The sequence below is a fragment of the Canis lupus genome, chromosome 26, assembly GCF_048164855.1.
Source record: "Canis lupus baileyi chromosome 26, mCanLup2.hap1, whole genome shotgun sequence".
Lineage (NCBI taxonomy): Eukaryota > Metazoa > Chordata > Mammalia > Carnivora > Canidae > Canis > Canis lupus.
Window position 1 is genome coordinate 42,539,440 of NC_132863.1, and position 25,278 is coordinate 42,564,717.

At 40.1% G+C, this 25,278-nt stretch overlaps 1 long non-coding RNA gene across 2 annotated transcripts; it reads right to left on the reverse strand.

Annotated features, from left to right (window-relative positions):
• Positions 1-494: 494 nt before the first annotated feature.
• Positions 495-13,371, reverse strand: LOC140617918 (uncharacterized). 2 transcript variants are annotated; one of them, XR_012018065.1, is made up of 3 exons: positions 13,340-13,371; positions 8,049-8,200; positions 495-1,634 (listed from the first exon to the last, which is right to left on the reverse strand). It is a non-coding gene; the product is annotated as an uncharacterized lncRNA (long non-coding RNA). The 2 variants fall into 2 exon arrangements; XR_012018066.1 differs by lacking the exon at positions 13,340-13,371 and adding an exon at positions 12,669-12,747.
• Between the last annotated feature and the right edge of the window lie 11,907 nt (positions 13,372-25,278).

Genomic DNA, 25,278 nt, shown 5'->3' on the forward strand with positions numbered 1-25,278 from the left:
GACGCTGAGGCTATTTCTATGCCATTGCTTCTGCTGGCCACAGCACTGGTTTTCCAACATACAGTCCTTCATGGCTGATCGAGTTCTAGTCATCATATTTGCACACCTGCTATCAGAAGTCCACACTCTCAAATTCACCTATCTTTGAAGACATTTTTGAAAAGTAATATACAACATTTCCACCTATGTCATATTGGTCAGGACTTAGTTGTGTGGAATTAAGTCTCTAAGTAGACTGTGTTCTCAACTGCAAATCAGACCTTTTATGATGAAGGATGAATTGGACTATCGTTACTAGGGGGAAGCAATTGGAAACTGAGCTCCTAGAATGTTTCTTACACTACTAAGAATGTTGTATATACTTGAAGCCTTACACCCCTTTGTACCAGCTTGTCTGGATAGTTTGTGCAAACAGTGTGGCTTATGGTGAACATGCACTTTGCTTCTGGAGAGTTTGGAATTTTATTTATTTTTTTAAGATTTTATGTATTTATTCATGAGAGACACACACACACAGAGAGAGAGAGAGAGAAGCAGAGACACAGGCAGAGGGAGAAGCAGGCTCCATACAGGGAGCCCCATGTGGGACTTGATCCCGGGTCTCCAGGATCACATCCTGGGCTGAAGGCAGTGCTAAACCGCTGGGCCACCAGGGCTGCCCGGGTTTGGAATTTTAATAGCTGTGCTAAGTCATGGAGGTACGGAGGGATGGAGGCACATGTTACTGCATGACAAACTCCAGTAAAAACGTGAACTTGTAGGCTCAGACGACATTCCCTGACAGAAAACACTTCATATGCATTGCTGCAGTTCATTGCTGGAGGATTGAAGGTGTATCATGCAAACCCACTGGGAAAAGACTCTTAGAAGCCCACACCTGGTATCCTCCAGGCTCTGCCACATGTACCTTTCCCCCTTATTGATCCTGATTTTTATCCTTGGGAAACCAAAGCTATAAGTGAAATGAGTTCTACGTGCCAGACAGAAATGCTAATGCCTTACATGAAGTTACTACACATTAATCTTCCTAACAATCCCACAAAATTATGATGACCTTTGTCTCCATTTTATAAAAATTGTGGGGGATAGCTCTGGAGGCTTTGATAGATTAAATACTTTGTCCAAGTTCTCACATCTTGTGGGTGGAAGAGCCAACATTGGAACAAAAGGAGCCTCTGAATATGTATGTTCTTCACTGTAATGTAGACTCTGGAAGCTGCTTGTTCAACTGTGGAGGAGAGAATGTCTGGTGTATAGGTGTGTGTCACTTTTTTTAGAATAGTGAAATAAATCACAGATTGTTGCAGTAGATCTCATCATTTTTTAAGGTTGTTTGACCTTTCAGTGCTCTGCTGTTGACTTTGGGCTTGCAAAGGTGGCTTGTGTTGTCCAATGGAATAGGCATATACGTTACATTGTGAAATTTCAAACAGAGGCTTTAAGAGCCTGCACAGGTTTCCATTTCTCCTGAGTTCCTGGCTTCTGTGATGAGAATATCAAGACCTGGGTGACACTGAGTTTTCAGCTTGAGATCTAGAGTTGAGAAGACATGTGGAAGGCTTCCTCCACTTCCCCCACTTCCTCCACTTCCAACTCAGGGCTGGAGTGAAGCAACCACAGCACACTCATCTCACCTAGGAGCAAGAGATATAAATGTGTAACCACCAATGTTTGGGTTTAATTGTTATGCAACATTACTACAGCAAGGGTGACAAGTACAGTCGTATAGCAAATATGTAACCTTAAATGGAAATTATTTGAATAGATTGTTAGAGTTCTCAAAAATCATTCTTATAATTAACTCATTTTAATTAGTAAACTATTTATTTATTTTGCATCACTAAATAACTTGATATTTCTATCAAGAGAAAATGACAATTATTGAGCATTTATTATGTGGCAGATACTTTTGTGGGCTGTATGAACTTGAGTAATATTGTAGAGATATTGTCTCAGTGGAAATTATGGAGGCTCAGTACTTTCCCACATTCACAAAATGATTTCAAATGATAGAACAGGGCTACAGTCACAGGGGGTCTGCATACAGAGTGTACAAAGTTGCCCACGATGTAATATTGCCAAATAGATACGTATATTTAAATATAATTTACATGCGGATTTTTAAAGTTAGATACATAAATTAGTAAATTTGCAGATTGATTGTACAAGGAAAATGGACCAGCATTTAGTTTGTGTTCTGAATCTCTCCTTTTTCCTCTCTCACATGTACACTGTCTCTTACTCACCTCTGTTGCAACACACATATTTTAGTGGATGGCGAAGTTCATGAATATTTTGACCTCCCTAGAGATAATACATACATGAGTATTTTGAAGATTTTTTTTCCGGGCCTTCCCGTAATGAAAGGATTGCTCAGTGCTAACCTTTGAGGAGCACTTGCATTGTTAAACGTTTCATTTAATTTCTCTTCCAGTGTAGTGAGGAGACATATTTTGGTTAACGTGATGAATGCAATGCCAACTACATAATAGCCTTTTTGGCTCTTGTTGTATGTATCCATTCACTTTAGGAGCCCTTATAGTATATTTTCCACTAGAAACATAACCAAAATAGATTGGTTTTTTGATATTTTGGAAATCTCTGTGGTTATTAATTCTAGGGGAAAAATGTTACGATATTTTGCATACTTCTATGTGACATAAAGAGATGGGGATTTGCAGTTTTCTAGGAAATTGGGGACCCATAAATAATCAGTTTCAACAATTTGGAGCTTACTTACTGCTACAGGCATATATATCCACACCTTATCAAGATGCACCAGATGTGGAATAATGAGCATTTTACTGTGTCATATTCCATATGTACTTAGATATTAATTTATAGTAGAGTAATGGAACAGGTGGTGACTTGGAATGTGTCATCACCTTCGATGGTTTAGTGAATTATCATTCAGTAAAAATTCATTCCAATTTACACAAAGAATTAGAGAAAAATAATACTATTTTCTAATCTCTCATTATTTAATCTCATCAAAATTTTTTTCTCCAGTGACATAAGATATGGTGATAAGAAAGGCATTTTTTTAGTCTTTTCAATCCCTCTGCATTTGATGTGCCTGAACATTGGTTCCTTTACAGTGACCTTCCCCACTCAATCTCCTGTCTGTTTGTTTCTTTCTCCATCTCTGTCTCCCTGTCTCTGTCTCTCATCTGTGTTAGACTGTGTAACTATTTCCATCACTTCTCTGGGCACCTATTTTGGTTTGTCATTTTGTTTTGGAAACTGTAAAAGCTAATTATAAACTTAGATCACTGAGCAAAGGGGGTTGGGAGTTTTAATGGTTTCTATTGTTTGAAGAGAATTCATTAACTAGATAAATGATAGCGAAATGGTTTGACTTTTTGAATTTATCAGAAATATGTGTACAGTTCATAGACAGGACTAGAAACTAGTAGAGATAATTGGTTCTCGCTGGAAATGATAAACAACAATATTGGACCTTTTCTGAGTAATTGGGCCTTTCTGTATTGGGCCTTTGCTGAATGGTGACTATCTTAAATTTTATTTACTTATTTGAGAGATAGTGAGAAAACATAAGCAGAGGGAGCAGCAGAGGCAGAAGGAGAAGCAGACTCCCCTCTAAGCAGGGAGCCCCTTCGCAGGGCTCCATCCCAGGACCCTGAGATCATGACCTGAGTCAAACACAGACGCTTTACTGACTGAGCCACCCAGATGCCCTGACTGGTGACTGTTTTTGAAAGAAGTGTTTGCTTAGGAATGGATATCTACCATCCTGTCAGCATAGTGATGTTATCAAATGTCATTCATGGTGGCGTACGTGATTTGTGTAAGTGTTCTTCCTCGACACAATCATACCTCAGGTTAGTCAGGAGAGGAGACATTGGCTTTAGGTATCTGGGGTTCACATCATATCTTTATCATCCTTTTGATGTCTGTGACCTTGGGCAGTATATTTGTGCCTTACTATGCCAGTAACTAACATCAGAATGATTCCTTCTTCTTAAGATAACTATGGTCATTACTGTAAGAAACATTTTAACGTAGGCATACAACAGTTACACACTGAAGTGTCATTTATGGAACAAATGCTAAGTTTCAGGTCTTACTCTCACATTGTATGGATTGCATGCATATTTTTATTTTATTTTGTATTTTTTAAAGATTTATTTATTTATTAGAGGAGAGGAGGGAAGAAGGAAAAGGAGAGAGTGTTGTAAGTGGGCTCCACACTCAATGAGATTCAGTCTCACACGCTGAGATCACAAGTTGAGCTGAAACCAAGAGTGGGACGCCTAACTGATGGTGCCACCCAGGTGCCCCTGCATGCATTTTTAAATGTATATTCTAGTCTATCTGGAGATTTTTCTTTAAGAAGGGTTGGATAATCCCCAAATATACATGAAATCCACAGTTACACCATGTATGTCTTTTTCCTACTAAGTTTTTTAAATGAAATATTTACCAGTGAATTTCAACTTCAATAGCCATATCAGTTAAACAGATTCATGATCAGAAAGATAGAAAATGAGCAGAAGAGTGAACTTCATGGAAATGACAACCCTGAAAAAATTTGTTTTCCTAGAAAACCAATGAGAGAATGCCAGAAGCAGCCACAAGGTCTTCCTTCTTAGACTTCACAAATTTGCTTAAAAGCTATGCCAACCCTTTAAAAGAGTTGACACTTGACATTTTCCTAGGTTATAAGTAATTTGAGTAATAAAACTGTAGGGAAATTGAACTTGTCAGCATGTTAAATGCATTTGTCTCTCCGAATATAATAAACTATGTTGGTGGAATGGTTGATAATTACAGGCATATTTTTCTAATTTATCAGTAAGGTGTAAAACTATTTTTTTTTTACTTTGATTTGCTTCCTCTATTTGTTACCAAGTGTCAAATTTAAAACTTGACATAAAACAAATATCTTTATAATATCTTTTACTAGAGTCTCAGGGTTATGGAGGAAGAGTATTTTGTAGCCCTATTAATCTAGAGTTTGATGTTTTGCTACCATAGATTTATTAAAAGTCTCCCACCATTTGCGATTTGAAATATTTTTATTTTGTATAGTGTGATGTATTTTGTTAAATGATACAGTTTATATAAGTCATCGTTTTAACCCACGACTGCCAAGTGAGGCACTGAAAGATCAGATACATGAAGTGAGGTGAACATTTGTAAAGCATGTTGGCAAAAACTTCTGTTTTGCCCTAATACCAATGGAGAATGTAAGTAACATGACCTCCATGGGAGGAATAGGAAGCATGCTCACTGTGTGCCAGGCAGAGTCAGAGTGGTTTACATGAATAAACTTGTTTAATCCTCACAACAATCCTAGGTGGTAAAGTACTGTTATTATTATTACTATCCTTGTTGGTTTTTTTTAATGATTTTATTTGTTTATTTGAGAGAGAGAGGGAGAGCACAGGCAGGAGGAGGGGCAAAGGGAGAGGGAGAATCAGACCCCTTGCTGAGCAGTGGGCCCAAGGCAGGGCTCCATCCCAGGACTCCGGGATTCTGATCTGAGCCGAAGGCAGATCCTTAACCGGCTGAACCACCTAGGCGCCCCATCATCATCCTTGTTTTTTATTGATGAGCAAACTCAGGCACAGAAGGGTCCATTAACTTGCCTAAGGCCATACAGCCGGTGAATATCAAAAGTGGAATTCAGGTCCAGGATGTTGGTACCAGAAGAGGACATTTTAGGGGCACCTGGGTGGCTCAGTCCCCTTAAGGTTAAGCATCTGCCTTCAGCTCAGGTCAGGATCCTGGGATTGAGCCCCAGGGTAGTGGGGAGTCTGCTTTTCCCTCTGCTCCCCCTATCCTGCTTGTGCATGCTCTCTCTCTCAAATAAATAAGTAAAAAGATTCCAAAAAAAAGAAAAGGAACCTTTACCCCTAAACTGTGTTTGTTTTTCATTTATGTATTTGCCATATATAGCAAAAAGGGCCTTGATGTATAACTCTAATGTACTATTAAAAAATAAAATCAGGGACATCTGGGTGGCTCAGTGGTTGAGCTTCTGCCTTCGGCTCAGGGCGTGATCCTGGGGTCCTGGGATCGAGTCCCGCATCCAGCTTCCCACAGGGAGCCTGCTTGAACCTCTGCTTATGTCTCTGCCTGTCTCTGTGTGTTTCTCCTGAATAAATAAATAAAATCTTAAAAAAGAAAACCAAAAATAAAAAATAAAATCAAAGGGAGGCAGATATTATAAACTGTTAAGACATTCATCTGGGTAAAGGATATATCAGTGCTTGATATGTTATTTTCTCTTATGATCTACTGTTTGATATCTCTCATAATAAAAAAATGCTGAGAGTCAAAACTAAATGTCCTATGCTGTGATGCAGACGCGGAGTTGTCAATCACTACGTCAGGGCCCGAGTGTAGTCACTTTCCTGGCGTGGTCACCTCACTGTGACAGAGCTGCTTCCTAGTCTCTCACATGCATTAACAATCATTAAGTATTACAGTTTGCAATTATGGCGTAATTATGGAGGAAGTCAAATGAAAGAAGGAATAAAAGTGGCTTGAGAAAGTCTACAGATCTCTCTCTTGGGATACCCAGTGTCTACTATATTTTGCAACTACCCCAGTCATGGAGAATTGAGTGGACATTTCTATATGCTCCTTTCTGGTTATTAATGAGACGACAGCTTTTGCCAATCTGCTCCTTTGTGGACACTCTATATTCCACATCTTGGAATGGATAAGTAATACTTCTCATGCTTAATCTCCTAATAAGAGACAAGTAAAATAAACCCAGAAGATTTTCCAGGAAAATCATGACGATAATCAGATCTTTAGATGTTGTATCCTGCCTCTGAACACTGAAAATAAAAGTAGTTTTGAAACATAAGCAACGTTGATATTTAGCATATGAAAACATGAAAATTTGACTTTTGGCATGAAGATGACAATTGAGTCTGATAGCATTTTTCTTTTTAATGTAAGATAATACTGTATGAACATGAATTATCTGCTATAGAAATTTAGATGTATATGCTATTAAGCTGGATTTGTTATGACCTTAGCTGACAAAATACACAGTTCTGTTGTGAATAAGCCTTCACTAAATGGGAACTGAAAATGCATTTAAGTGAATAAGTTTTAGAAGAATCACAAATTCAAGCTTCTGAAGAGTACTTAAACTCAGCATTTTAAAACAGCAGTTCTCAAATGCATTCAACAAATACTTCCCCAGATCACCCCATCATTTTCACGCCTCTTTCCCGTCTGTTTTTCCTTTTCCTCATGCTCTTTGCACATTAAGAAAATGTTAGGCTTTTTCACTCACTGCCTCAATTTTGCCACTTATTTCTTTGATTGACCTTAAACCAATTTCTAACATCCTTGGTCTTTAATTTCCTAATTTCTATCTGAGATGATGCTATTGAAGTCTAAAAGCTCATCCAATGCTGAACCTCTGTGTATCTGGATGTTGTTGGGGGGACCGAGGAAGAAATTTTCATGCAGCTGGCTGTGCTGTAGTTATCACAAAATGAGCCATAGTCGCTTGTTCTCTCAGGAGAAATCATTTCCCTGTGGAGTGGGTATCTATTGTGTCGTTATTAGTAGTAGTATTAGAGTTTTATGTGCCCAGCAGTCATTTCCCCCTTCAATAACAACATCACAATTGATTTTCCACTGAGGAACAGCCCATGTCCCACCTTTGATCTGTATGATTTGATGGGTGCAGGTGGGCACAGGAATTAGCCTTAGAAGTGAAGCCTTAGTTTATCATGGCATTCCATTCACCAGCCCTGACCCACCCCGGACAATGAAACTCGATTTGAGAATGTTTGTCACAATACTCAAGGAAGATAGATAAGCACCTGTTCCACTGATGGCATTAAGGGATTGTATATGTTTGAGGTTGTTAGGAGAGCAGAGTTGAGAGCTAGTCAAATCATTCGAGCCCCTGAACCAACGTATGCCTGAGGTCAGACCTCTCTTTGGAAGTTTTAGTTATAGCAATCAATACATTCACTCTTCTTGCCTAAGCTAGTTTGGGCTGTTCCTGTAACTCAAAATGGTAAGAGTTCAGACCAATTAACCCTGTATACCTGGATGGCTGAGAGTGATCCAGACACAGAAGTTGCACGAGGTCTAGACGTGTATGCCATTCTTGGCCTCTCATACCTCTGGTTTCTCGGCAGTGACCTCCTTCCTAGTGATTCGGCTTTGAGCCTGGCATTATTCTTCTCCAAATTCCAGACTGAAAAATCAAATAAAATATTTTTGGGGAAATGTGAATGAATTAGCGTTCTCCAGAGAAACAGAAACAATAGGACATATATAGGGTACATCTAGGAGATTATATGTATCTTGTTTGTTTTAAAGAATTGGAAAAAAAAAAAAAAAAGAATTGGCTCACACCATTGTGGAGGCTGAACTGGCAGGCAGGCTGCGGACCCAGGGACAAGTTGACACGTCTTGAGTCAGAAGGCTGGCTGTTGCCAGAACTCCCTCTTCCCTGTGGAAGGTCAGTCTTTTTCTTAAGATCTTAGACTGATTGGATGAAGCCCATTGATACTATGGAGGGTAATCTGCTTTACTCAAAGTCTATAGATGTAAATGTCAATCTCACCTAAAAAGTACCTTCCCAGAAACATCCAGAACGTTTGACCAACTATCTGGGTACTGTGCCCTAGTCAAGCTGAGACATAAAATTAACCTCTCAGTGAATATATTTTAAAATGTGGTAGCTGATACATTGCAGAGAATATATATATGATATAGATATATGTCAATATATAGTATAGAATTATATATAAGCTAGTAACATGGAATAGTATAATATATAAATAACAATGTATGTACTGCATGAAAATATATATTATGTACATATATAAATTTAGAAGTTGAAAAGAATAATAATGAAACAAAACCCGTGAATGCCCTGCCCAAACTAACCACTGTGGCAAAATGGATGTGCATTAATCCACCTGTCTCCTTCCTAGTCCTTTTCTCCTATCTCTGAGTTGTGAGTTTATTACTCTTAGATTTAAAAAAGTTTCTACCAAACACGCATGTATATCCTTAAGTAACTGCTGTTCATTTCTGAGCTTTAAAGATCGTTTTGTTCAGTAGGTAGTCAGCTGTGACTTGCACCTTTTCACTCAGCGTGCTGTTTCTAAGATTCAACTGTGTCATTGCATGTAGCTGCAGTTCATTAATTTTCACTGGTGTATGACATTCCCTTGGGTGATGGCAGCCCGCTCTTGTTTTCGTCCAGTATCATTTCACTAGGTAGTAGAGTTGTTTATGCCTTTCTGCTTTATGGGAGAGCTGTTCCAAATAAGCTTTTGCAAGTAGGTTTCTGAAGATTCTGTAGGTTACTGGGTCTCTAAGAGCATCACGTACCTTTCTAGCAAATTCTCAAGCTCTATACCAGATCTACTAAATTAGAAACTCTGGGTAGGGTCCAGCAACCTGGGTTTTTAGGTGATTCTGATGTTCTCTCGAGTAAGAAAACTGTGCTTCTAAGTATATCCTAGGAGTTGACTTGTTCATTTTTGACTCAGTTTACCTTACCTGTTAAGTAATTTTTCTTAGACTATCTCAAATTTGCATCTCTTCACTTTCATGGTTTTATTTTTTTCTCCTTAGCTTGGAACTTCTTAAAATATCCTTCTAAATCATTGATTTATTCCACCTTAATCTCTAAACCCTAATCATAGACTTAGGATTTCTATCTCTAGGATTTACTTTCTTCTGTTGCTTTTACCCTTTTACATCTCTTGGCTTAAATATTTCAGGTTTTATCTCATATTTATTTTAATTTCTAATTTTCAGTCTGTTCTAACCTTCTTAAGCACTTATTATTTCTGTATTTTTCATTTTATCCCACATTTTCCCCATGTCCTTATTTTTTAATGGATTTCGTTTTACTCTTGGTAAGAAATGAGTCTGGAAATTTATGAACACAAGAGCTCATGTTACAACTGCAAAATAATTGAGATTTTCTTATCCTGACTTGCTTTAATGTCCACTTCTTACCTCCTCAAAAAAGGATTCCTACCCCAGCTTGGGCAATTCACTAAAAAATAATGGACAGGAGATGTTGCAAGATGAGATTCTCTGTCCTTTGGACTACATGGCCAACTACCTGGCTGGAAACTTTGATTTTCTGAAGTAATTTTGCTTGTTCATAACTTACATTAATTTCCTTTGGATGGAACTCTCTTTTCAATTTAGCTGATTTGACCCAGGAAAATGGTCGAATTCCTATCACCACCCACAACAGGCAAAATGAGGGGGGGGACCTTGACCCTGGGGAATTCACTCAAGTCTTGTGTCAAATGTCCTGAGACATCACAGATGGTATCCCCAGTGGGTGAAAAGGTACCTAGAGGATCCAATAGGACATTTTTAGTATCTGGAAATATTCAAAGTCCTAGAATTTAGGGTCCCAGTGTGAAAAATGAAATGAGGAACTGCGCAACCAGTGTTTGCGTGCAAGAATTCTGTGGGTTTTTGTTTATACAAAGGATAATGAAGGACTACAGAGGGTAATGATGCTTGCAAGTTGCTACTTATGAAAACAGTGCACTAAATGCTAGGGGTGGTATAGCATGGGGATTAAAGCACGAACTCTGGAGTCGGAATCTAACTGTGCGATTTTGGGCAGGGGCCTGCCAGCTGCGAATCCCGCTAGCTGGCAGGCTTTGGACAAATTGCTTAGGTTCTCTGTGCCTCAGTTTATTCATACATAACATGGAGATAATAACATAATTGTTCTAAAGATAAAATGGTTTAATATACGTGAAATGCTTAACACAGTGCTAATAAGCACACACTAAGCGTAATGAATATGCTATTGTTATTGTTATTATTATTGTAATGATATGATTTACATTTTGTAGACGCGTCATAATGTCGCCTCACGATTTAGGGCCCATGACCTAGCCTGTGAGGAATTTTTATTTATAGGCAACACTTTTAATTTATCTTAATAGTATATTTCATATTTAATGGGAAAAGATGTTGATTTCTCTGGAAAAAAGCTTTTTAATAATCCATTAAATATTAACTTAGCTCTTTATTTATTTGAATACATTATGAAGAACTGCAAATCTCCACAAGTTACAGCTTCGAGTTTACTGCTAAACAAAGAGTGTTCGTGCATGCACACACACGTGCGCGTGCGCACACACACGCGCTAAAGTGGGTTATGATTAGATGTGCCTGTTTTACAATTTAAGTACTAACACAAAAGAAACACTTGAAGTTAGAGTCTAGATTTAATTTTTCTATGGATTTTCAGTTAATGGCCTTGAAACCCTTTAATGAAGGATGCAGACCAAGCTGAGTTACACACATTAGTGTTGGGGAATAATTAGGTTCATGAATAAGTAATTCAAAATAATGAAGACTTATGAATTGATGTGCATTATAAACGAGCTGAAATTGTGGTTGCCCTTCTAGAATCGAGAATTAAGGGATGCTTTTAAGACTTGGCCTTCCTTTGTCCAACAGAAATAGAATTTATTTTTAAAATACTTAGAAAAATTGTGTCAGTCTTTCCCCAAATGGTCAGGAAAGACTCAAGAGAGTCAACAAATAGACTTGAGGAAGCAATCCTCTTGAAGGCCATGTTTGAACATACTGAGGATGGGCAGAGTGGAGATTTGAGTGACTTGGCTATAGTGTGCTGCCCCAGACAGTCTGCTCCAAGGTGATGTGCCAACCTGAGCCTCAGAGGCAGGGGGAGGATGCCATTTCACTTGATACAATTGTCAGTTCTCACCACGGTTATGTCCAGGGGTTTTAAGGGCTAGCAAGGGGGATGGAAAAAACTGTCCATCTTTCATGCCAACTCTGATCCATTGGTGTGGCTGCCTGGACTGCTTGTAAAGGAGTCAGAAGTTAATTCTCAGCACAGAGGGTGCTGTAATCAATTAATTCGCTCTGGCATTGGGAGTGGGCAGGGGAGCGGCACACTCATGCCAGGTGCTGGCCATCTCACACTTAGAGGCATATGTGAAAAAAGAAAAGGAGTCTCCTATGTTCAGCATTGAAATCAGTCATGAGCCTGGATTAATTTTCTCTGTTTCGTGTAATGGCTCATAGAATGGAAATGCCAGGCTTCTCAGTAGTTTTGAAAGCTAGACAGCCTAAAACACATAGCAGTGGGATCCCTTCTTCCTAGCTGCTTAGGGTCTGAATGACAGGATGCATGTCTGATTTATTTTTGTTTCCTTGTCAGCACAATACCTGGCACATCCAAAGTGTCCCATAATACTCGTTAATCATATATACATCAGCTATTTATTGAGCACCTACTCTGTGTCAGGCCCTGTCTATGGACTTGAGAGTGAGCAAAATAGAAGTGGCATGTGCTTATTGGAGCTGATGATTTAGTGAGTGAGTAAATGAATTGATACCCAACTGGTGGTATTCACTGTGGCACTGTGCTCTGGGGAAGAGGATAATGGTCGGACCCTGTGTGCGGCTAAGGATTTGGGGAAAGGTCCTTTAAGGGAGAAATTTTAGGTTGAAACTGAAGGATAAAGTAAGAATTTTCCAGCTAGAGATTGCTTTTTTTTTTTTTTTTTTTTGAAGAGAATTCCAGACAAAGGTAACAGTGTGTGCCAAATCTGAAGGTGGGAAAGAATTTGGCATGGAGTGTAAGGCTGGCGTGCCTGAAGGATAGTGAGTGCAGAGGGGTGGGGGGGATGTACCTGCAGATGAGGCTGGAGGGAGCACAGGACTGGGCTCTGCTGGGTTCAAACACCATGCTGATGAGTCTGAAATTAACTTTAAGGACAATGGGAAACCAATAAGGACCTGGAAGTGGGGTGTGTGGTGGAAACTTTATTTGATGGTTATTTTAAAAAGTCACACTGGCTGCCAGGGAAAAAACAAGTTACCTTGTCTGGGGGAACTTGCCCAGGACCCAAATGGCAGAGCCGGACAGGCAGTCTGGCACCTGTAGGTGTGTGCATGACTACTCTGCAATGCGTGGCAGCTGACATGTAGTGACTGCCCCTTTAGACGAGGCATGAGCTCTCCAGCTTACGAGAGTCCCCTGTGCTCCCTTGGGCTATGGTGGCAGTGGGGTAGGGAGAAGTGAATATGTGACCCTACTCTGGACCAGCTCACATACAAAAAGTGTGTGATATGACTGGGTCACAGTCCTCATCTGAATACGTCCTCCTGCTCACACTTTTCTCTGCACTCCCTTTTCCAAACAGGAAAGGGTCAGAACAGGTGGGAGCATTACTCTCTGCCGTTCTGAGAGATTTGCTGGAGATGAGCTGGGGAAAATTGCCTTGACCATTTCACTTGCTCTAATCCCTAGGAATATAATTGCCCTGTAATTCTTGAAGGGGTTGCTCCAAGTCAGGCTTACCTTCTGCAGTGGATAGTCCCCAGAGGTGAGGGAATCTTTGAGTGGGGTCAAAGGGTGATATCCATTGTCTACTTCAGCATGATTCTCCACTTCCCTCCTGGGCTACACCCTTTTCATCTTTCTGCAGGAGTTCCCCCAATTAGTAAAATGGTGAACCTCCTAGAGCACCCATTTGAACTGTTCTAGTGTGTGAGAGAGAGAGAGAGCATGAAATGGAAAAATATTTTCCAAGCCCACATCCTTTGGCAGCCTTCCTGTGAGGGTTTGGGCTGCATTTCATCAATGCAGCTTAATAATGTTGTTTCATTTGGTTAAGGGAACATTATGTTAATTAAATCAGCGAAAAGATATTGGGTGGCTAAATTGCAATCATTTGGTCTTTGATCAAGACACAGGCTTTCTCAAGTAAGTCAGTTGGAGAATAGGACTTTTGTTACTCACATTGCCAGCAGCAAGAAAAATCCATTTTTCCTCAGCCCAGAGATGTTTAAATACATCTTAATTGTCCTGATTACTCTGAGAGTTTTATTCTCAAAACTTGGCTCCATTTTAAGGACTGAGTACTTCTTGAGAGTGTAAGGAAAGCAACTCCAGCTGAATAAGGCTAAGATCAACATTCTAGTTTTTTTTAGAAGTTTCTTTCTTTTCAGTAATCTCTACACCCAACATGGGGCTCGAACTCATGACCCCAGAGATTAAGAGTCTCATGCTCTTCTGACTGAGCCAGCCAGGTGCCCCAGTTTTTATTTTTTATTCACTAGCTATTTTCTTTCCTTTCTAAACTAAGAAATAGTGCAGATATATTGTAAACCATTCTGGCAGTGCCAAAGGTTATGTTTTGAAAAATAAGACTACTCCTGGTCTTGAACCAGTCTAGTTCCCTAGACTCCATTATGAGAGTCGGTGATGGGTGTCATTCCCCAGGTCTCCTTCTAGAATTAGTCTTTGCATGTGCACACAAGCATACAGGTGTCTAGACAATGTATATGGGTCTTTAAAGATTGTGTCTAGACAAATGTATAGCAAATCTGTCATTTTTTTTTTTTTTTACTCAAATGAGGGCTTCCTATAGTCCTGTTGTGCACCTTGCTCTTCTCAATTAGCTTAGCTATTATTTCATGATTCTTGGTAATTTCAATATTCGTGTAAATAAAACCTTCACTCCCCTGAATTATTGATGCTTTGGACTCTCCAGTGGTCTTCAGCCTCCTATTTCCTGATCAAATTTGATCATATTCCCATCTAGACTTTGTTGTTACCAATAAGCAGGACACTATTTACATTCTCAGTGTCACGAACTCCACTGCCCAATTATCATGTCTTATGTCATTTCCCTGTTTTCTGATTCCAACAATACTTCACCCCAGTAGGACCTCTAAACCATTGAACCCCCACTGTTAATAGTCCTTCAGTATTTTTTTTAAGATTGATTGATTGATTGATTTAATGATAGAGAGACAGAGAGGTAGAGACACAGGCAGAGGGAGAAGCAGGCTCCATGCCGGGAGCCCGATGCGGGACTCGATCCTGGGACTCCAGGATCGCGCCCTGGGCCAAAGGCAGATGCCAAACCACTGAACCACCCAGGGATCCCCAGTCCTTCAGTAGTTTTAATCTTTACTCCCTTTTTTGCCCAGCTGATGTCCCAAAGCCCATTGTTACAACCTCCTTTAGATATGGCCTCAGCCCTCTTGGCCTTCATCATCCCCTTCAGAGAAAACACACCATAGATTGAGTACAGATTTTACCTATTCAGGCCCTAAACACAGTCCACTAACTGGTCTGACCTAAAATATAGAACTACTAACTTTAGGTGGACAGGCTGTGTGGCTGATTCTCCTACGACTTTTCTTGGTCCACTCACTTCCCATTCTCCTTGGACCTCCTTTCTTCTACAACCTGCAAACCACACCTTCCCCCTCCCAACTTGGCTGATGGTTGTTGCTTTTTATTTTCTTGATAAAATAGTGATAGGAGAGCTTCTGCCTGGCAATACCGGTCAGCTACCAACTGTCAGTTTCCATGATCCTGTGTTCTGCCTTTCATCCAGTTGCTGCAGATAAACAGTCTGGCAAAGCCTGTGGCTAGCATTTGTAAGGCTTGGGGAACAGGCATACTTGGCTGTCCCAGCTCAGGTCATGACCACTTCCTTTTCAAGTTTTATTCTCTTCTCCTAAGCAAAGAGCAGTCCCCAGAAGTGTGGCCCATTCTCAGGGACTCTGACTTGGGAAGAGGATCTTGTAGGTCCTGAAGTGGATGCTGGTGCTTTGAGCAGAGAAATCCAGGATCTTGGTTGTATGTAATGCACTATGGAAGTGGGGGCTCTGCTTCCTGGGGGGGAAGCATCTGTGGATGGACCTGAGGCACATCTGTGCCTTGCACCATGAGGCCCAGGTCAGGGACTCCAGGTGGCCTGATCTAAGAGCAATGTGGCTGTGTGGCCTGCTAAGAACATACCCCACCACTGGAGCAGTCAGTTTCATTCCTGCTCTTCCATGATTTCTGTCTAGCAAGTGTTCTTGCTTCCTCTTACATCGGTGATTTTGTGGTTGTTGTTTTATCTTATTTTATTTTGTTTTGTTGTTGTTGTTGTCTTAATCCCTTCCCTGGGCAGTTCTCAGCACACACACACAGGCTGGAGTTTCTACAATAAAACAAACACAGCACACTACCGACTTTTGGGGGAGTTTGTTACGCACCAGTATATAATGGGAAAACTGTCGAATACACGCTTAGTTCTTAAAGTTATTTTTCAGATGAGTGAAGGAATTTGTTTTTCATTGGCATGCCGTCTTTTACTTCATGAAATCCTTTTGTACTCCCTCCCTCTCACTCTCTGGAACTAGTGACATAACTAGTAACTTTGATACTTGGGGTGGATCACATGTATCACTCCCTTTTGTCTTTATGACAAAGGCATTTTCAATAGCTACTATGAAATGAAACAAAATAGTGGCAGAAAAGAAATATAATTAAGTTAAATTTTCTTTTATCATGTTTTCTATATGTAAACATGCCAGTAAAAAAGTAAATAAATATACATATAATAAAAAATAAAATAACTATGAAAAAGAAAAACAGTAACGTGATAGTAGTTTTTAATTTCATTACTACATTTTTTTTAAAGATTTTATTTATTTATTTATTCATGGTAGACATAGAGAGAGAGGCAGAGACACAAGCAGAGGGAGAAGCAGGCTCCATGCTGGGAGGACTCACTCCGGGACTCCAGGATCACACCCTGGGCCAAAGGCAGGCGCTGAACCACTGAGCCACCCAGGGATCCCCATCACTACATTTTTTAAAGGGACCTATCTGCCTATCTATTTGTCTTGCATTCACAAATAATAACATTTTGGCTTCTGTTTATTAAGCAAGTTTAAAAATTTATATGCATGAAAACTCCAAGTAGTCACAAAAAAGGACAAGACTTGAAGTATTCTATGTTTTGTTTTTTCCTTTATCATAATCCCTGGGCAATCCATGTTTGTTTTGCATTTTCTGTTGAAATGCAAAACTAGGTAGGTCCACAGGGGTAGAGGATACAACCTACCCTGAGGCGAGCTCGAAGGGTTCCGATCCTTTAAGAGTTTATTCTTGAAATAGATGCATGTGACTGAGTTCCCCTGTGTCTGAAGCCAATTTATAACTGGAAATTCTCCAAATAAACTGCCATGTATAAAGCAGTGTTTTTTAAAGGAAAAGTAAAGACAGTGTGCTAATCTGAGGCTATCTTTTTTTTTTTTTTAAGATTTTATTTTTTTTATTTGACAGAGAGAAAGCACAGGCAGGGGGAGCAGCAAAGGGAGAGGGAGAAGCAGACTGAGCAGGGATCCCAAAGCAGGGCTCGAACCCAGGACCCTGGGATCATGACCTGAGCTGAAGCTAGACGCTTTACCCATTGAACCACTCAGGTGCCCCTAAACTCTCTATGTATTAGTAAAACCCAATGGTTATCAGAGGAATCGATGAGAACTAAGATAAGCAAAATATGTTTGGGAGAAAGATTTTTTTTTATTTGTAATATTGTTTAAAATTTTTAGCATGATGATAAGCAGACCAACTTTTAGTCATTTATTATCACTTAAAAATTCTCTATGAACAATGTGTATCCTTATTATCTTCATGCAGGACAGATTCCTCCTACCACCCTGCCCTTGCTTGGTTCTTCTTTCACTGGGGACCCAGAGGCAAATGGCCTCTGACCTCAATGGTTGTTTAAAATTCGTGTGTAATTTCTATACTCTTAACAAAGTATAAAACCAGATCAACTGTCTCAGATCTTTTCTTTCGACTATACTATGTTTTCAAATTAGTGACCATCCTTGAACAATGCAGAGGTCACATGAAAATCTGTGTTGCTGGCTGCTCTTAAAATATTGTAAGCTGCTACGACATAGATGAACTTCCAAAACATTATGCTGAGGGAAAGAAGTCAGCCACAGCAAAACACACATTTCAAGACTCCATTTATATCAAAGGTCCAGAATAAGCAAATCAACAGAGACGGGGAAATAAGACTGGTGGTTGCTAGAAGCTGGGGGAGAGAAAGGTGAATGACTGGGACTGCCAGTGGGATTGGGGTTTCTTTTGGGGGATGCTGAGAATGTTCCGGATTTAGGTTATAGTGAGAGTTGCATCCCTCAATACACTAAAGAGCATTGATTTGTATACTTTAAGCAGGTGAATTTTATGCTATGTGAATTAAGTGTTAATGTTTAAAAAGACCAAAAAAAAAAAAAACAAAACAAAACAAAAAACAAAAAGGGAAAGGAAAACATTGGAAGATCAGGTAATCTGACACTTTTTTCCTGCTGGCAGAAATTGCTGGTACTTGATTAGGACCCTTTGTGTTTCAATGGATTATGTGCTCTCCTGCTGACCCCAGTGCCCCTACTTCCTCAATTCACTCCCAACACTGAGGCTGTGCTCCACATGCTATTTATCTTTGCCCCTGTACGTTGAAGAGGAAACTTTAAATTTTGGGGTACCCATGTCTCTAGTAAATACAGGAAGTTGAAAGATCCAACGAAAGGTGAATGAATCATATGTTTGAAGATTAATGGGAAGCAGAATCATTTCTCTGTGGCTTTTTCTGGTCTCCTTCCTTGCGTTTGCATTGCCTGCTTTGCACCTAAAGGTGGCAATCTAGGTCTTAGAGTTCTCTCCAGGAAGGCTGGGAGAGAAGGAACACCCGTGATATCCCACCAGAACGCCCCGGTTCCACCACAGCTGGGAGGCACAGCCAGCAAGCAGCTGGAGCACTGGAGGTCAGCCCAGGCAGTGTGCCATCTGACGTGCTCTACGCTGCATGGTAAACACGGTGCAGTTGACTGCTGTCATGTGCCTCGCTCAAGGGCATATCGTGAGGTCAGACAAGAAGGGCCTCAGGACTTGATGGTCATAGAAATAGCTGCCATTGCCCCAGTGCTGTCCCACACTGCCCTTCCCTTCCCATATGAGGTTACATCTGAGATGCCAGTTTGCTTCCGATGCTTTCCCTTCTCTTGATTATGATGTCAAGTCCAGCAGTGGGATGATAAAACAGTATTCTTTTTGTCCCTTCCACCTCCTTTCCTCTCTCTCCCTTTCTCTCCATCCGGCCTCCCCCTCCCTCCCCCCAAAGTGCATACCTACCTACCTTCCTGTCATCTATACATCATGAATATATGGAGATGTATGAATATGCCACTTTGAAAATTGCTTTTATTGCTTAAGGAAAAAAAAAACCCTCATCACTAATTATAGAAGGTAACGCCGTAGGAGGTGACAGATTGTACACACGTTCTCTGCCTGTCTACCTCTTTCTCCACTCTCCTTGATAGAAATGTGTTCAATATTCAACTTCAAATATTCAAAAAGGCAAGGCTCCGTGCAAACAGGAACCTGGTTCATTTTGTGCATCTTTGGAACAGTGGGTGGCACATAAGGCATGGTCCTTAAACGTTTGCAAAATGAGAGGCTGATTTTTTTTTAAGGCAAAAGGAGAAATAGCTGGTCAATTAAGAAGCCTCCGGTTCCTCACATTGAAACAATACTACATTGTTTTAATTTGCCTTGGTTTTTATTAATAAGTATACTGGTTATACTGTCTGTAGAATATAGGGCAGTATCAATATACTTACTTTTTATTGAAAAATAATTTCAAACTTACAGAAAAGCCTTGTTCAAAGAACTTTTTTTCTTCTAAATCATTTGAGAGTAAGTTGCTGATGTGATGCCGTATCACCAGCTAATATTTCAGTGTGTGTTCCTACAAATGAGGGCATTGTTCTATCTAACCGCAGTATAACCATCAAATTCAGGTCATTAACATTGACATATTGCTACCATATAATCCATGCACCCCATTCAGAATTCTTCAGTTATTCTAATAATGTCATTTATAGCAAAAGAAGCCAAATCCAGGATCACATCTTGCATTGAGTTGCCTTGTCTCTTTAATCTCCAATTAGGAATATATCCGCAGTTTTTCCTTGACTTTCGTGACATTGATTTGATAATTCGGAACTTTACAGATGAGTCATTTTTTAAGAATGTCTTTCAATTTGGGTTGCTGATATTTCCTCATAATTTGATTGAGGTTGTGTATTTGGGGCAAGAATGTCTCAATATGATGACATGTCTAGTCTGTGGCAGCTGTGGTTGTCACTACCCCCCATCAAGTGGCACGTGATTTCTCCCATTACTCTTAATGTTCACTTTGATCACTTCTGGACTTTTCCCAATGGAAAGTTATTCTTTTCCCTTTGCGCATCATGTGCATCTTGTTGGGAGGTAACTTGCAGCTTCATAAGTATCCAATTCCTAAACAAACTTTTACTGATTATTTCTGTATTCATTGATATCCCTTGGCTAAATTATTGCTATGATAGTTGCCAAATGGTGATTGCCCAGTTCTGTTATTCTCTCTACTTTTATTTATTTTTTTTAGATTTATTTATTTATTCATGAGAGGGGGGTGGGGTAGAGACACAGGCAGAGAGAAGCAGGCTCCCCACAGGGAGCCCGACACAGGACCTGATCCCCGGACCCTGGATCACACCCCAAGCCAAAGGCAGACACCCAACAGCTGAGCCACCGAGGCGTCCCTCTATTTTTATTTCTTCTTATTATTTTTTAAATGTTTTATTTACTTATTTGATGAGAGAGAGAGAGAACAAGCAGAGGGAGCTGCAGAGGGAGAAGGAGAAGCAGGTTCCCGGCTGAGCAGGGAGCCTGATGCTGGTTGGTTCCCAGGACCCTGGGATCATGACCCGAGGTGAAGGCAGATGCTTAACCCACTGAACCACCCAGGTGCCCCTTCCCTCGACTTTTATTAGTTGACTTCTTGCAAGAAGATTTTTATTTTCCCATTTGTTCATATCAGTGCAATCTCATGGATTCATATTTTACTAAATGGGTATAATTTATGATTATAGTTGTTCATTTTGATGATGAGATTGTACCAGATTTGACCACTGGGAATCTATTCAAGCTGACTTTGGCTTCTTCTTTTCTTTTCTTTTCTTTTTTTTTTTTTTTTAACATGTTTGCTCTTCTCTGAGAGCATTTTTAAATTGTTTTTATTTTTTTTTTAAGTTTATTTTGCTTTATTGAAGTAAAGTCGCCCTACAATGTTACATTAATTTCAGGTGTACAACCTAGTGAGTGATTCAACAATTCTATTTATGCAGTGCTCACCGTGATAAGTGTAGTTACCATCTGTTACCATTCTTACTTCTGGCACAAGGTGGTCTAGGCTCATCTAGCTCTGCTTCTGTCCCAGCCTTGAATCAGGCTTTACTCCAAGAAACTTGGGTTCCTTTTGGTAGAAAATGATATTTAAAAATAAAATCTGGGCATGTATGTATGTGTGTGTGTGCCTGTGTGTGTGTATTATTCAACTACATTTTTCCTTTTCCATATATGTAACCTTTTTCTCCAATAGTGAAAAAAAAACCTAGCTGCTATTATTCTTAATGCATCTATTCACAGGATTAATACTCCCCATCAGTATAATTAATCATCCATCAACACACCCTCCCTGTTTTGATGTTCATCCTTACCTTACTTGGTCTCTGAGGTTTTTTTTTTTTTAATTTTTATTTATTTATGATAGTCACACAGAGAGAGAGAGAGAGGCAGAGACACAGGCAGAGGGAGAAGCAGGCTCCATGCACCGGGAGCCTGACGTGGGATTCGATCCCGGGTCTCCAGGATCGCGCCCTGGGCCAAAGGCAGGCGCTAAACCGCTGTGCCACCCAGGGATCCCTGGTCTCTGAGGTTTTGTGCCAGACCACCACTATCACCTTCCAACCTGGTCACCTCTTTACCCCTTTCTAAGCTCTTGGTCATCAAATATTTGTGAACCATATTCTGTGTGGGCACTCACTGTTCTAAAGACAGGAGATGGTAGAGTGAACAAAATGAACTTAGTTTCTGCTCACAAGGAACCTGCCCCCTAGCTGGAAAACACCAATATATTTTTTAGCTTTTACTTTTCTTTAGTAGGCACCAAACTTCATCAGGCAGTCACATAAACCATATCAGAGTTAAAGACTAACATATATGGAAACATTATGAACAGATTTAAACATAGGTGAACACAAGCAGGGATTTTCCCAGAATAATGCTTCTTTGGAAGAGATTTGTAAAAGATGTAGGTCAATTTGAATAATCATGATCTATCAGTCTTACTCATCACCACCTAGAATATTTATCGGAATTTATCAAAGTACTAACCTGTTTTAATAATTTTCCTTTCTCCCAATTAGGTCTTCATTGTCAAGCTTCATTTAGATGCAAATCCTTTAAGTTAAATCTTGCTTAGGAGGCTAAATTGTAGAAGACATATAAGAGAAGATGTTCTGTTTGAAGCGAGAATAGGGTCCCGGAAGCTTTGCCTGTTTTCTTCCCTTTTCAGTGCAATCTAGGGAGCAGCTCTGCAAAACACCACTTGAAACTCTTGGTCTACATGATGCCATACTTTTCCGTCAGTGAGTCTTCTAAGGCTGCATTCTTTCACGTGTCTGACAAATAGCTATTGAGCATCTTTTTTCTGTGCCCGATACTATACTCGGTGCTAGAGAAGAAACATACTGGAAAGGTCCACTGTCATCGCATGTGGACTACTGAGGAATAGGGACAGCATACAAACCAACACACACCAAGTTGACAGGCACCAAGTCAATACACACCAGTATATCTCCAGGCTGTCATAAGAAATATGAAGTGGATATATGAATCTGGTAGAGAGCCCTGTGGCAAAACGTGAGCTTTTTATGATAGTATGCTCTGATAAGACCTCCAAAAGTAGCTAAAGCCCTAAATGATGTGGACCCAGGCATGGGAGTGGTGGGCAGGAGTGGTAAGAGAATTTTACGCAGAGGGAAAGGCGTGCATAAAGGTCCAAAGATAGAGACCTGGTGCTCTTTCAAGAACCTAAAGAGGCCACTATGGCTGAGAAGTACCTTTCAAGGGAGTGAGAGGAGAGGTTGCAGAGGTAGGAAGAGGGACCACTTCTTGAAGTGCTCTGGTTCGGAGTATGGATTTTATTCTTAAAGACATGGGAATTCACAAAGAGATTTTATGTAGCAAAGTGGTTTAATATTTATTTGTCATGTTTTGTCTGCAAGGCATCCCATCTACTTCCTGTACTTGGCGGTGCGGGTGGGGGCAGGATTCTCCCTCGTGTGGATCCTGGGATTGGTGCTCTCCCCCTGCCACCTTCCCCAGCAGAGTCCTTCCCCTTTCCATCCATTGTCAGCTAGCAGTGTGGGGCACAGGATCCTGGTGTGGCCAGTTACATGCACCTCCTCAGGACGTTGGATCTGGAGAGGTGGGAAGGAATTACTTCCAACAGTATGGTCTTAGTCAAATGGCTGCTTCAGGGCATGGCCTTGGCAAGGGTCCTGTGGCGTGTTTTCCCATGATTCCCCTTCATTTCTCCCCCGTGGCTCCCTAGCTTTTGCTGTTGGTCTAGTGAACTCCCCAACATCCCTCTAAATAATTTTTCTTAGGTTACTGTCTTGCTTGCAATCAGGAACTGTGACTGATGCATATTTGAAGAAGACCTCTCCGGTTGCTGGGGACAAGGGAGGCTAGGAAAGAGGGGAAGGTGGCCTTGATTAGGTAACGAGGGTGATGGTAACAGAAAATCCTATGCGGGGATGAGAATCCAGGAGTAGGTAAAACACCTCTCTGAATGGGAAAGGAAATCACAGCTATAAAGACTGTGCATTTTCCTTCACATGAGAATTCCAAAGCCACCCTTTGCCAGCAACCCAAAGTATATTCACTTAAAATTTTGGTAAAAACAGGGTGACTCTTTAACAAACTCCCTTACTTTGCTTTTCCATTTACCACAGATATTGAGAAGCAGGTAAGAAATAGCAGGGAGGTAGGAAGAGAAAAGCACTAGAGACCATTAATTCTTCATACCTTTGCATCTCTTTGAAAGCAATCCTGTAGTTCAACTCAGCACAAAGATGGATGTTCAGAATGATAACCCTCGCCTGCAGTTGTAAGCACTCTGAAAGACATGCTTTGTTTGGCTTGTTAAAAACATTAAAAAAGGACTTAGTTGTCATCATCGACAAATAGGAAGACTGGGTTTTATTGTGAAAATCCTTAGCTTTTCTGTTAGAGAATTTCAAGTAGCACCCTTTAAAAAGGAAATGAACACTTCCCATTTTACCCTAGTCCCCACCATTCCTTCTTGTCTCTTTCATGATCTGTATTTATGTTGCTTGCTTAATCCCATGAGCATTCAATTTTGAGATTCCCCAGAATCAGTAGCAAAGGTTTAAATTCTGTTCCATGGATGTTTAAAAGGATGAGACCATGAATGAAAATACTAGTGATAGCACCATTAACTTTACTAAAATACTAATACGGTAGCAATTAAGCTTCAGTATCTTCTTACTCCTTAATAATACAGAGGTGATAAGTATTGCTCTGTGGCTCTATTCCCTGCGTAATTATTTATGAGGATATTTTTTTACAGCTTAAAAAGGAAAGGAAATGAATATGCCATCACATGAGGCAGATTTGGGGGCAGGCAAACATCGTTGTTTTTGCAATTTGGAAAGAAAACCACTATTATTATTTTTGAAAATAATCCAAGGCTGGTTCTGCTTTTTCTTCTCTTACTAATATTTAACTTCCTTAATGTCTGGTATCTTCTTTTGATTTTTCATATCTTTTTATTCTTTTCTGTATTGTTAGAAGTATTCACAATCATATGAACTTTACGAATACAAGGTAGCTCTTCAAACATCAAGCATTATGGGAAGGATGAGCTTGCTGGGAGATTTTGTGGGTCACTATAGAAGTTTCAGGTGGAAAAAATAGATATCTTTTTGATAACTCCTTGACTGGGCACTGGGGAACTGAAACATTAATTTTTGGGTAGTAAGAACCAAGAGATTGCTTCGAAGTCAGAGTCGTATTTGATGCTATTGTGAGTGGTAGGTGGCAGGAAAATGGACTAGCCACTAGTTCCAGGGTGAAACCTCTCTTTCAATCCCTATCTAAAGGCCCTACTTGATCTAAGTCTTGTCTGCCTCTCTGTCTCTTCTATCTTTTCCTGTCATGACTTAGTAAAAGCACAATTTTTGCTACACCCTCCCAACACCAGTTTTTAGAACATATTACTGTGTGGTGCTGGGATGAGGGTGAAGCAGGTAAAGTACCACCTAAATCTTTGTCCCTCACCCCACCTTTCACCCCCACCCCTGCCCTTGCCTCAAATTCTGTGCCTCAGCAAGTCACTTGCCTCATGTACAAAATTTAAGTGTGTTAAGAGGGTACAGAAAGTCAGTGATCAAGAGAACTAATATTGTAATGCAATAGTCTTTAAAAATTTAAAATGGAGGCAAAAGGAAAATGTGGATCCATGTACACATTTTAATGTATTTTTAATACTTAGTTTCCCAAAACCTTCACGTAGTTGAAAA